Source organism: Catharus ustulatus, chromosome 1 (genome assembly GCF_009819885.2).
Source record: "Catharus ustulatus isolate bCatUst1 chromosome 1, bCatUst1.pri.v2, whole genome shotgun sequence".
NCBI lineage: Eukaryota > Metazoa > Chordata > Aves > Passeriformes > Turdidae > Catharus > Catharus ustulatus.
Genome location: NC_046221.1, coordinates 19,085,391 through 19,097,661, shown reverse-complemented (window position 1 = coordinate 19,097,661; position 12,271 = coordinate 19,085,391).

The following is a 12,271-nucleotide window of genomic DNA, read 5'->3' as shown; positions in this document are numbered from 1 at the left end:
AACAACCAACAACAGGACTCTGAACCCCCAGCTTGTGCCTGTGGTGGCTGCACCCTGCACCTATCAGCCTCCCAATGACAACTTGAGTCCCACTGGAAACCAGCAGATTTTCCTCACATGGCATCAAGACACACACATGGATTTTTTGCTCTCCCCTTGTTTAAAAGAAACCTCCACTGACACTTTCACAACATTCCTCCACATGCCTTAATCCTCCTTCCTTATCTGGAATAATTCCCAGGCAATACGGAATACAAAGTCAGGACAAATGGAAAGACAAATTATCACAAAGAACAGCATCTAAGGACCTCTGGGATAAAATCACGTGGCTTTGCACGTGGCTCCACAGTTGCTAAAATAAGCCTTATCTGCCACACTGATGGTGGAACAGTCCTACTGTGAAACAACAGTATTTCAGCTTTATGTGCTTATCATCCTTGTTGTTCTTAAATTGACCTAGACAGGTAAGTATTACAGCTCAACTTGTAGATGGATTTTCATGCAGATCCCACTGTGATCAAGTACAGTCAGTCTGATTTTCAACAACCCTGCCAGATGAAAACTTACAGCCCGCCTTGAGACAGTGATGAATGGGACTATCTTTGATGTTGCAAGCCCAGTAGGAGGGAAAGTAGATAAAAGGTGTTTATATGCCATCTTCTGCCATTAAAATAATGCACAATGCGAAGTCAAAGTAAGCATTTCAGTTTTAGTAAAATCAGCAGTACCCCACAGAAATCTGTCAGGAAAAAGTAGACCTCTTGCAAAGAGCACATAGAAACAGTCTTCCCTAATTGCTGCTCTGAAAACAAGAATCAGTATAGTGGTAGATTTTCACATGTAGACACACACAACAATAATGAAATCAGTCCCTTGTCATGCCAGAAATGGTAATGCTTTTAAAATGAGAATGGAGCCCACAAGCAGCAAACACCTTGCCAATTGTGCCTTGGAATTTATACAATTAAATTATAATACTGGTAAACTAAGTGATCACCTTAGTATTTGTGCTACCAAACACTTTTTTTTTATAAGATACTTCATGGAATTTGTAAGACCTTTAACTTCCTTGCAAAAGGTTTTAGAATTCTAGCAAAATTAAAGACTCCAAACCAGAAAAAGAAAAAAAAAAAGGAAAAAAAAAAAAACTTTTCTCAGTCTTGTGACTTTATGTTACGATTTGGCCAAGATACAAAGCTACAAACATTCAGGTCAGTCATATTCTCAGCAGAAATTGTTGTGTCACACCAAAAATAACCGCACGTTTCAACCAAAGGCCAGGCCAAGACACTTTTGTGGGAGCAGCTGCAGCACCCCCTGCGCAGGGGTGAAGGCAAGCCGGGAGGATGACGGGGGAGCAGGGGTGTGCAGCCCAGCCTGGCACGGACAAATCCCGCTCCACACCCCAAAGAACGCTGCGGTCCTGGGTGGGACTGCGCGGATCGTCCCGACTCAAGCTGTGACACCCGGCTAAAGGTTCAGGTTTCAGATCCTGCTAACGAGGAATGCTGCTGCTGCCGTGGCTGGGAATTCCTCTTGAGGGGGATGGAGAGAGAGAGATTGAGATTGTTTTCACCTTTAGAAAACCTAGCCTACAATGAAAGGCACCGAAGAGTTAGGATGCTGGAATAAGACTGCTTGTATGGTTCTCATTTAGCTCTTTATGTACGCACCCTGTAAGTCTTTAATTGCACAATCACGAATAGGATTTGTTGGTTTGTTGGGTTGTTTTTTTCTTTTTCTACAAGGCTTGATTCGGGAGTCATTAAACAGCTAAAGCATTAATCAGGTTTGTGTAATGAATTAGGTTATTCTTAGGGCAATATTTTATCTCATTGAGACTGCGGCTTAGATTTAGCTATGGATAGGAAACTCCCAGTTTTCTGTCATCCTTAGTTTCCCAAAAGTTTTCTGAACCCCTGGTGAATACCACAACCCGGTACTACTGTTTCATTCGCTGCATTCAGGACACTGAGTGTGTGTGACGGGTGCGTTCGGGGAGGATCCACAGAAAAGCGAGAGAGGGAAAGCGGGTGGGGGCAGCTGAGCTGCGCCAGCTCCTGCCGGAGATCCGAACTGCCCCGAGGAGGCTCCTCGGAGCCCGGGCTGCTCGGGGACAGGCGGGGACGGGGCCGAAACCTGTCACACGTGTGCTGTTAAGCGCGTGGGTCCAAGCGAGGAGCGGTCCCGGCAGGAGACGCCCCGGACCGCCGCAGCCTCTCCGACCTTTGAACCCGCTGGCTGCGGCTCCAGCCCGGCTTTCCGCAGGGACGGAGCCAGGAGCTCCCGCGCCGCCCGCCGCTCCCGGAGCTGCCGCGCTCCCTCGGAAAACGGTGCCCGCAGCCGTAAGGACACGGTGTTGGTGTAAGGGACGGGCGGCAGCCGGGGCTGAGCTATCCCCGGCAGGGACAGCCGGTGCCGCAGCCCTGCCGCCCCGCGAGGGGCTGAGCAGGGCCCGGGAGAGACGGGGATGGAGACGGCGGGGCTCGTAAAGAGCCTGCTCTGGAAAAGGAACACGTCTGAGGGGTAACTCGTGTTCCCTGAAGGACAGACAGAACCGTGTCCTGCCTGCTCTGTGCCCGCGTACCGCGGGGGTCTCAGCATCCCCCGGAGCATCCCTCCGGAGTGCCGGGCTCCCCCGCAGCCCAGGGAGACTCCTGCCTGCCCGAGAAACTCCCAAATCTCTTGTAGGCCCTTCCCTTAAGGCATGGTTCATTAATACACAAAGTAACACCAAACAAAGCTTTTTCCTCTGACCGAACGGTCGACACAGCCAGCGGGCTTTCCCTTCGCACCCCTCTCGGCTTAGAAAAGGGCCACGCTCCTTCCCCAGCACCCACCCCCTCGGAAGAGGCTGGGAAGCGGGCAGCTTAACCCTTCCCTGCCTTCTCCACCCCGGAAACTTTAATAAAATACCAGGGCCTCTAATCACCCGGCTTAGTTACACCGCTGAATGAGGAAAGTAAATTATCCACTCATTGGGGAAGGACTTTTTACTAAGACACAGATGAAAAATTCTTGCAAATTTTGTTGCGTTAATCAGTATTTATTGGTAACTTGACTGCCTAAATAAGAGTATATAAAGGCACATCGTTAATACATATATATTATGAGAGGTCTCATAATGTAACAGGACTCACACTTTGCATGCTTCTGACTACTATTATTTACAGGATCCTACAAAAAGACATTTGGAAAATCAACCACATTTTCACCACTGCTTATTTTTGTCCTGGAAATTAAAACAAAAATTCAGTGATAGCTACACCATCAGCTAAAACCAAAGAATAACTGGGTAATGTGCAGAAGTTGTCCCCTTTTGCACCTAATAGAGTCAGACGTTCATGCAAACAGTCATGAATCTTACTACGGGGATGTTTTCATGTGACAAAAAAAGAAAAAGTTGCAAGAAGGCAGGGGAAAAAACCTGCCTCATGTAAACCAGAGGAGATGCGCTTTTTCCCCCCTGTAGTGCTCATTTGAAAATCAGTATGTTTCATTTTTTCATTTTTTAAAAAGGAGAAGATGTCAGTTGCTGTGAGCCCAAGATGTGATCTGTGAGCTTCAGGGTGGTATTTTAAAACAGAAAGATGTACTCAAAATCTGCTTATTTGCCAGGTTCTGACACTCAAATTTCTCAAGGTGATTTTCTTTTCAGTACAAAGTGCATCAAAATATTTCCCTCTCTGTAAAATACTCAGGGTGCCTAGAGCACTAGGGGGTTTTTTTAAAAGTCTAAGTGATATTTAGATTGACCAAGAGCAGTCTGGAGATGTTTTCATTAACATTTTTGTTTGACTAGGCTGAAAAAGGGTTAAAAGTAACTATAGTCTCACAGTCAACAGAAAGCTATTGAAATGTTTGATTATCCCTGCAGCAAAGGAAAGAGGATAGTAATACAACAGCAACCTCTCTTGGGGTAAAGTCAAGATTTAATAACCTAGGACCAAAGCAATTGTTCAAATCAAGCAAAAGGAAGCTCAAAATATTTTCAAGTACAATCTATTTCATTGTGTTTATTTTGATCAAGATGCCCTCAGATAAATAGTCCTCTTCCAAGGAAGGCAATAGAAATGTCACCATTGACTCCTGGGAGATCAGGATTGATGCCTGGACATCATGTGGGAACATTAATTTAATATTCCACAAAACAGTGCAGTTAAAGAGTCAATATTTGCTGTCCATTCTCTCCCTGTTTTGCCAGATCTTTTTTTTACTATTACTGTTTAATCAAATCACTGTCCTAGAATTTAGTGATGGAAAAGACCGAGCAAACGTACTTCCTTTGAATGCACTGTTTCTTTCTGTGTTTTTTACTGATGTCTCTTGAGCGCAGTTTTTAAATGTCCCAGGTGATAAGGCCTCCTTAAAGAGCCTTGCTGCTTGTTGTAATGCACCTCTGACTATGATCAAATCCTGCTGTTTCTTGCTATGCAGGAAGTCTTTCCAAATTAGTCTAACACCAAGGCCGAGCACTGTGACTAATAGGCATAACTGCACTGTTCATGCTATCTGCAAGGCAGGTTCAGCAGGGAAAATAGCAGCAACGAGAACGTGCTTGTTATTTCATTAATAAGGGGCAAACTCTTCAAGGGAAAAAAAAAAAAAAAAAAAGAAAAAAAAAAGGAAAAAATACAAGGGCATGGATTTGAAAACCTGAACATAAATAATAATAATAATGCAAAAATGCTTTAATCTGGAGGTACTTTGTCAGTAACCCCCGATAATATGAAGGAAAATAAAAAACTCAACAGCAGCCTCAGGGAAGGTACCCATGCTTCTTGCTTCTTGACCTGTCACTGAGTTGGGACTAAACAGAAGAAACTGTGACCATCAGTGTTAAATTTTGTTGATCAGCAAAAAATACATTTTGTTCAAGATTGACCATTAGATTTCACCTAAGATCTTGTGTCTGACAAAAACGTAATTTCCAGGAAGGCTTAAAACCTGCAATAACAGTGAATTAGCCATTTCCCTGAACAGCATCCTACAAATGTGTGCTTTCCTCACATGTGAATTTGTCTTACTCCAGTTTCCAGCTATTTGTTTAAACTATTCCTTTCCCCAGTAGGTTACAGAGAGTTTCTATACTTCATATTTCCACCTCTTGAGGGTATTTCCTGTTGTAACCCAGTCCCTTAAGAAATTTTATGCTCCAAGAGCATCTTGTACAACATTTTTGGTTTTCAAACCATAGGGCTGGGAGGGGATGGTTTCCATGTTCTTCAAAATTTCAATACCCCTTGCAAAATGAGTATGCAACAGGATATAGTTATTCTGCCTGGCTATAAGTTGAGGGAATGGTTTGTATGGGAAAAAAAGAAGTAAAAATATAAACTGAGCTGCTGTGAGAGAAAGATCCCAGAAGTCTGTTGGCTGAAGATGAGGTTTAATTTTGTTGGATGTTCACATAGAATTTGTTGTTACCTCTTTGAATAAATATTTCTGTAAAGCTTTCTCATTTTCCTTCCTCTAATACTGGCTTTCAAGATGTAAAGAAAATAAAATATTCTTAAAGAGCAAAGAAAATTTCTGAAGTCCCTTTGCAAGAAATCTGGAGTGCCCTATCCTTTAGTGAGACACAGAAGAAACATTTTGTAGACCCTTCTCTGTGATGCCTTGTGGATGGTGGGTGGGAGAGCTGCAGCCCATAGACCAGCCTGCCCTGGGCAGCTGTGGTCAAAGCTGTGCCCTCAGAATTTCCGAGCGACAGGGATGTCCCCAGGACTGGAGGGGGCCTTCAGGAGTTCCTTGAGACAGAAGCTGTGGGTAAACTTGTTCAGCAACACCCAAGTGATTGTAGCTCCATAGGTGGATCTTAGGAAGGGAATTGCACCTGAAAAATTAATGTAAACCTCTTTCCAGTTTAAACCAGGCATTGGTTGCCAGCGTGTGGTTCTTATTCAGATTTCACTGCTGGGAAACTATTAATCTCTACAGTCATGTCCATTTACTGTGACACTTGTTTTAGCCCCGGACAAAGAATGTGTTTGATAAATGAGGGCAATATCTTTTTCGTTTATAGAGGCAATTAGCTACACACTCTCTGTTGTCAGAGCGACACAGCATCAATCACGGGCAGAGATCGGTTTCTTTAAAAGTTAAATTTCCTGCTGTTGGCCCTGCCAGTGTGTTAGTCACATGCATTATGTTTACTTTGGGGAGGAAAATGTGTTTCATTCTGTCAAGGGGAACAAAATGCTTTGGATGAGGGCTTCTTTGTCAAGGGAAGACGGAATATGCTGATGCTTTAGATAAAAAGGAGAGATAAGGTACCTGATTTGCTGCTGCGGCTTTAATCGCGGTTATTATGGCTTATTGTGCCACGGTCCGCTGAAGTCCATGGGATTGTTGCTTTCTCATGGCACATCTTACCCCTTCAGGATTTTACAGCCACTCGCCGCAACATTAGATTGATCAATAACTCGCCCTATGCTATTTTAGATCCAGTTGTGTGTGAACCGCAGGGTGAAATACTGCTTCCCCTCCAGCATTCGGCTGTCAAGGGTAACTTCGGGGAGTGCAGATTTTTGCCTGTATTTCTAAGCTTCCAGCTTTACCCTTCATGAAAGCCTACCAAAAGCTAAACACATAAATGCTAAATGTTGGGGGTCTTCTGCGGCCGAGCGAGCCCCAGCGCTAATTTCTTGGCTAACCCGCGGAAACTTCAAGCGCAAAAACAAAAAATCAGGCGACGAAGCGTGGAGGACACGGCAGTCCCTTCCTCGCCGCGTTTCAGAGCTCGGCTGGGCTATCGCGCTCCGAAAGCCGGCGGGGCACATCGGCAGCCACACCTCAGCTCCTGTGCGCGGGGAGCCGGGAGGGAAGGGGGCGCAGGAAGCTGATTTGATTCTGAAAATATTTCCCTGCTATTCCGCCGGCTCGGTGTCTCCAGCGCGGTGGAGCCACCTCGCCGCTACCGCCGTGCGCGGAGCTCACAAATCACCGCTTAAAAACACGAGAGGGAAATCTCGTCGTGTTTGACGCCCTGGTATGAAGTAGCTCTAGTGCAGATTTGTCTTCATTAGTTTCCATCGCCATCAGGCCCCCAAAAAATCAATCTCCCGTGTGGAAACGTGCGTAACTCAGCCCTGAATTTTCAGCACAACGATCGCGCTCTCACGCAACCGAGAGGCATCCCCCGGCACCGCCCCTGCCTTCTAGGCTTCATTTCAGACGGTAAAACAGGCTCGGATCGGGGTGTCCCCGCAGAGGTTCGCCGGGGTCCCTCGTCCCCACCGCCGAGAATCCGAAGCGGAGCTGCGAGGTCGGGCCGGCTCCGCCGCGGGCACCGCGCCCTGCACGATGCGGCCCCTCGGGTTTCTCTAGGAACCGTCCGCCCTGTCACTGCCCCTTCTCGGTAACCCCAAGAGCCAGAATCACTGCTCGGTGAGGCTCGTGAGTGGAGAAGGGTATTCATGCCAGCGCCGTCATCCCCCGCTGCCCCGGGGGCGGCGAGACGGAGCCGCAGGGCCTTTATGGGATCTGCAAAACACCGCGGAAAGGAGGACTAGGGGAGAATTGCAAATCCCCCCGCCCCTCCTCCCGCGGCTTTTTTACATTTTTTCTTTTTTTTTTTTATTCATTTTTCTAATTAATTTTATTTGGTTTGCTCTAGGGACGTGTGTCTCAGGGCATGGAGCGGATGTTCCACGGCAACAGCCTGCTGGGATCGTCCCGTTCAGCGCCCCGCTCAGCTCCGCTCAGCCTCCCACGAATGAAGCCGCCACTCCGCCTGTGTGCACGAGGGGAGCCCGGAGCCTTGGGAGAGCATCTGCCCTGGCAGCCCGGGGAATCCTTGGCTAAAACTGCTCGGGGTTGGTAGGAACTCTGAACGTCTCACCCATAGGGCAGGACCACTCGAATGGGTGCTACTTCTCTCTTCCCTCTTTCCCCTTTTATTTCCTCCGACCTCTCCTCGGCCCAGTGGTCCCAAGCGGACGGAGAATCCAGTGCAGCCGCCGGTCCGCGGGATGCTGCGTGGGCAGCAAAGCCCGTCAGTACCCCGAGAGGAGTGGGGCGCTCCCCGCCAGCGAGCAAAAGCACGGGACCGCGGGTCGGCCCGTCAGCAGCGCCACGGCTGCCGAGGAGGCCGGTTTGGCCCGGTGACATCCACCCGTACCTCCTTCGAGGAAGTCCCGACGCCGCTGCCCCGGCAAACGCACTGAGCGCGGTCCGGGCCGCGTGTCTCGCGCGGCAATTCACGGCCGCGGGAGCACTGCGCGTTTTACTGACACCGCAAACGCTGCGCTGCCTTCACGGGAGCAGAGGCCTCGGACGGAGGCGGCGGCAGCACCGAGGCTGTTTTCGGACGCGGCCAGGGGTAGTCCCGTCGGGCGGTCCGGGGCTCCCGGCGCGGAGGGGCCCGCGGCCGCCGCCGCAGCCGTTCCACCTTAAGCGCTCTTGCCCCTTTAAGGGGCGGTGCCGACGCCCAGGCGCGGCCGCTCCGCTCTGGCCCTGCAGGGGGCGCTGCCGGCCCGCGTTTGGCGGGGCCGCGGCCCGGGCTCGGTGGGGCGGCCCTTCCCGGCCCTTCCCGGCCCTTCCCGGCCCTTCCCGACCCTTCCCGGCCCGTCCCGGCCCTCACTGTCCCTCACGGCCCGTGGCCCGGCCCGCCCGGCACCCCCGGCCGCCCCCCGCCGCCGCCTTTGTTCCCCCGGCGGCCGGGACGCTGCGCTCCACCGGGATCTCCCGCGGGCCGCGCAGGTGCGGGGCTGGGACCGCCGCCGTCCCCCGGCCGAGCACAGTGTGCCCGCAGCCCCGGTCTGTCCCCGCCGTGCCCGGGGATGCGCGGGCGGACGGGAGAGCCCCGGGTTTCCTTCTCCCGGCCGATCTGCGAGGCTCGGCCGGGCCCGGGTTTGCGGCTCCGGGGTCTCCCGGGGGCTCCGTCCCGCTCCTCCCTCCGGGGGGCACCGAAGGAGGACACGGCAGAAGCGGGAAGGCTCCCCCAGCCCCGGCTCGGCGCTGCACGTTACCGGCACCCTGCCTTTGTTCGGACCCCCCGACCAGTTCAATCGCCTCTCCCTCGTAATTCGAAATACAGCTAGATTTTTTTTTGCTTAAGAACTTAAATAAATTAAAATAATCCTAATTTTAATGTGACGTGACACCTATTTTTTCCCGAGAATAGTGAGAATAAAGCAATTATTAATTAAGCAAAGATGTCTCTGTATGAAGACGATATCTGGGTATGCGGTGGCTGCGAGTCACTGGCCATGTTAGCAAATGTATAATTGAACATTTAGATAATCATTGGGTTTGTTTGTGTGCCTGTGTTTTAACCTGAAAGCACTACATTCATTTGGCGGGATCGCTAGGGTCCTAATTATTTGTATTTCTGGTCAGTGAATAAATAAATCCGTCGTATTGTGCAAAGCAATACCTCCTCGGCAATCCACAACTTTGATAACTGATCGAAAATTTGATAACAGGGCAGCCTCCCCTAGCAGCCACATTAAGAATGGTTTTGGTGAACTGTCCTCATCCTGCATCGCAGGCCCCGTGAGCATTTATTTTCCCAAAGATAGGAAGGAGCCAACACAGCTCTAAGGCACGCCGGCCCTGTGCTGGAGCCAGGGACTGTGTTTTCGGTGTCAGCACACGGAGATGGGTTTGAAGATGGTCAAATTGTGATGGCCACTGACTCTGGCTAAGACTGTTCCGCCGGGAAAGGTCGGTCAGCGGCTATCAGAGACTTTGCCCTACTCTGCCACATATCCTGCCTACTTTTCCTTTTTCTCTCAATTTTGTGAGAAATGGACTTTGTTCAGAAACAGTCGGTTTTCCGAACAGACTCCCATATCACCCCTCTCCTGACTCTTCTGGCTGGTTTGGACACATTTTTCCTTACCCTTTACTTGCTCCTTTTTTTTTCCTCTCAGTCTTACAGTATTTTTCCTAAGAATTTGAGATATAAAACATGTAGCAAAGGAGAATGGAATAATATCTAATTAGTTATTCATATAAATCTGTCAAATATCCTTCTCCTGCACCGTGTACCCATCCCGGCCGGGCGCGAGATCTGAAGGTCCCAAAAATACCTATTTTCTCGTATTTGGTATTCCGTCAGTGGCCAGATTTTTAGTCTGTAAAGTTAATTTTCTCTTCTTAAATGCTACCTAAAATCTTTGCGCTATTTCTTACTCTATTTGGGGGCTTTGAGCAATTAAAGGGGCATAAAGGAGTAATTTATTCCTTCTCTCTTGCTTTTTTTTCCATAGAATTGGTATTTTCCCACTATAATTTAGAATGAAATGGGATTTTTAAAAGATCCAGAGTTCTAATCTCGGTTGATGTTTTGGTGTATTCACGGTAATGAGTCCTATTCCCTCGGGTCATGAAGCCCCCAAATGTCAATCAACCAAACTGATTCAGAAATGCCATTGTTCGACTCCTACGTCACTCGCCTTCCTCTCATTTTACTCAACAATACCGGAGTTCTCTGATCACTCATTCGGAATATGGGCATTATCTGTGGAAAATGCACAAAGTGTCTTGATCTTTGGCTGGCAGATACTGCTGGAGGGTTTCCGCCGAGCAGACGGTGCGTGTTTATACTTCTGCACCCTGGACTTTATTACAGCTCGGAGGAGCCAATGAATATCCTGAAAGCAAACCGTGCCATAAATCCGTCAAAAATTAATTTGTCTGAGGAGATGTTACATTTCTATTTCCGCGCCCAGAGCCGGCCCCGGCACGGGCTGCGGCCCCGCTCCGCGCTCCGCGCAGTCCCCGCCGGAGCGGGCTCCGTCTCGGCAGCGAGGGGCCGGGCGTCCCGCCGCGAGTGACACGCGTGGGAGCTGCCCCCGCCCCCCGCACCGCGGCACAGAGCTCACGGACATCGGCAAGGGGCTTCTGAGGTCGCGTGTCCCCGTGGGAAACGCCATCCTCTCCCAAATGAGGGTGAAACAACCTTCCCCAGAGCAGGGCGTGGAAATGCCACGTTTCGGACGCTTCCGCAGTGCGTGGGGACATCCCCCAGCCAGCGCTCCCCTCGGCCAGCAGAGCTGAGGTCCCTCTAAGAGGGGAGCCCACGGCGTCGCTTTTGCGGATGTCCCAGCTCTCGATCCCGGCAGTGTGTCCTCGGGAGGCGAGGGAGGACGCGGAGGGCGGCGAGCCCTGCCCGGAGCCTCGCAGCGAGCCCACGGAGGAGAATTAGTGCTATCCCTCACCCAGCCCGAGCACGGGCTTCGCCGCTGGCCGCAAGGCGTGAACGTCGTCTTCATTTAAAATTAGTGGCATAAGCTCCCCAGCCCCAACCTCAGCATTTAAAGTGCCTTTTGTCTCTTCATTTCACTTAAGCAAGGTTTTTGTTGCCGGTTGCCAAGTTCTATTAATGCAGAATTTAATCGGGAAGCGCTTTTCCCCGGTCCCAGCAAGACGGGAACAGCAGATTCTGAGGCCTGAAACGGCACAAAACAGATCCCTCGGTGATAACTGCTAATACCCTACAATTTAATGTCGTCTTTAGTAAAAACCACTTATGTGGCAAGCAACTTTTTGCGCTCGAAGGAAAAACTGGTCCTTTATGTTTTTTCTCTCGAGCACGCAGCAATCACGCCCGACACTGGAATACGAAACGTAAAGGTTTTCTCTAAAGAGAAGGGCCTTAATTACTAGATTCCGTGTACAACTAATCCAAAGGCACACTTAAAAGGAAATTTAATAGCGCCAGTTTCTATTTCATTCTGACTCGCATGTGTCCTCTGGCTGGATGCTCCCAACCCGCCTCTCCCAGCGCGGAGCCTGAGGACTTCCCTCTCCATTTTGTTCGGGATCTGTTGGTTTTCTCAATATCCCCCTTCTCCCTGTAGTGGGAATAAATGGAAAGCCTTCCTCGGGATTAAACCCTTAGATTTTCCCTTTGCTAACCAGTAAAGAGAGAGAGAGGGAAGAGAGGAAATGAAATTGTTATGGAGATTACAGTGTATGTCACCGGCTCTTTGGCCAGTCCTTGGGTTTTGTCGCTGAACGGTTAAGTGCAAACTTGTATTTCCCTTCACAAGAATGGACAATTTTTCTCGCTTGTTTGCAGTTTTCCAAAGTTCTACACACAAATCAGTGAACCTTAAGAGACCCTTTCACTCTTTTATTGTGAATATTTGTCAGTGCTCCGGGGCAGTGATTGCAGTGACAGGTGAATCCAGGGGCCCAGCGATGGCGTCCCAACTTCATAGGTTTGGGAATGTAAAAGACTACCGGCCCTTTCACTCGGGACGTGGCAGTCAACAGGTTCGCATTTTCTGGGATGTAATTCCTGTTCCCTGCAGCCGAA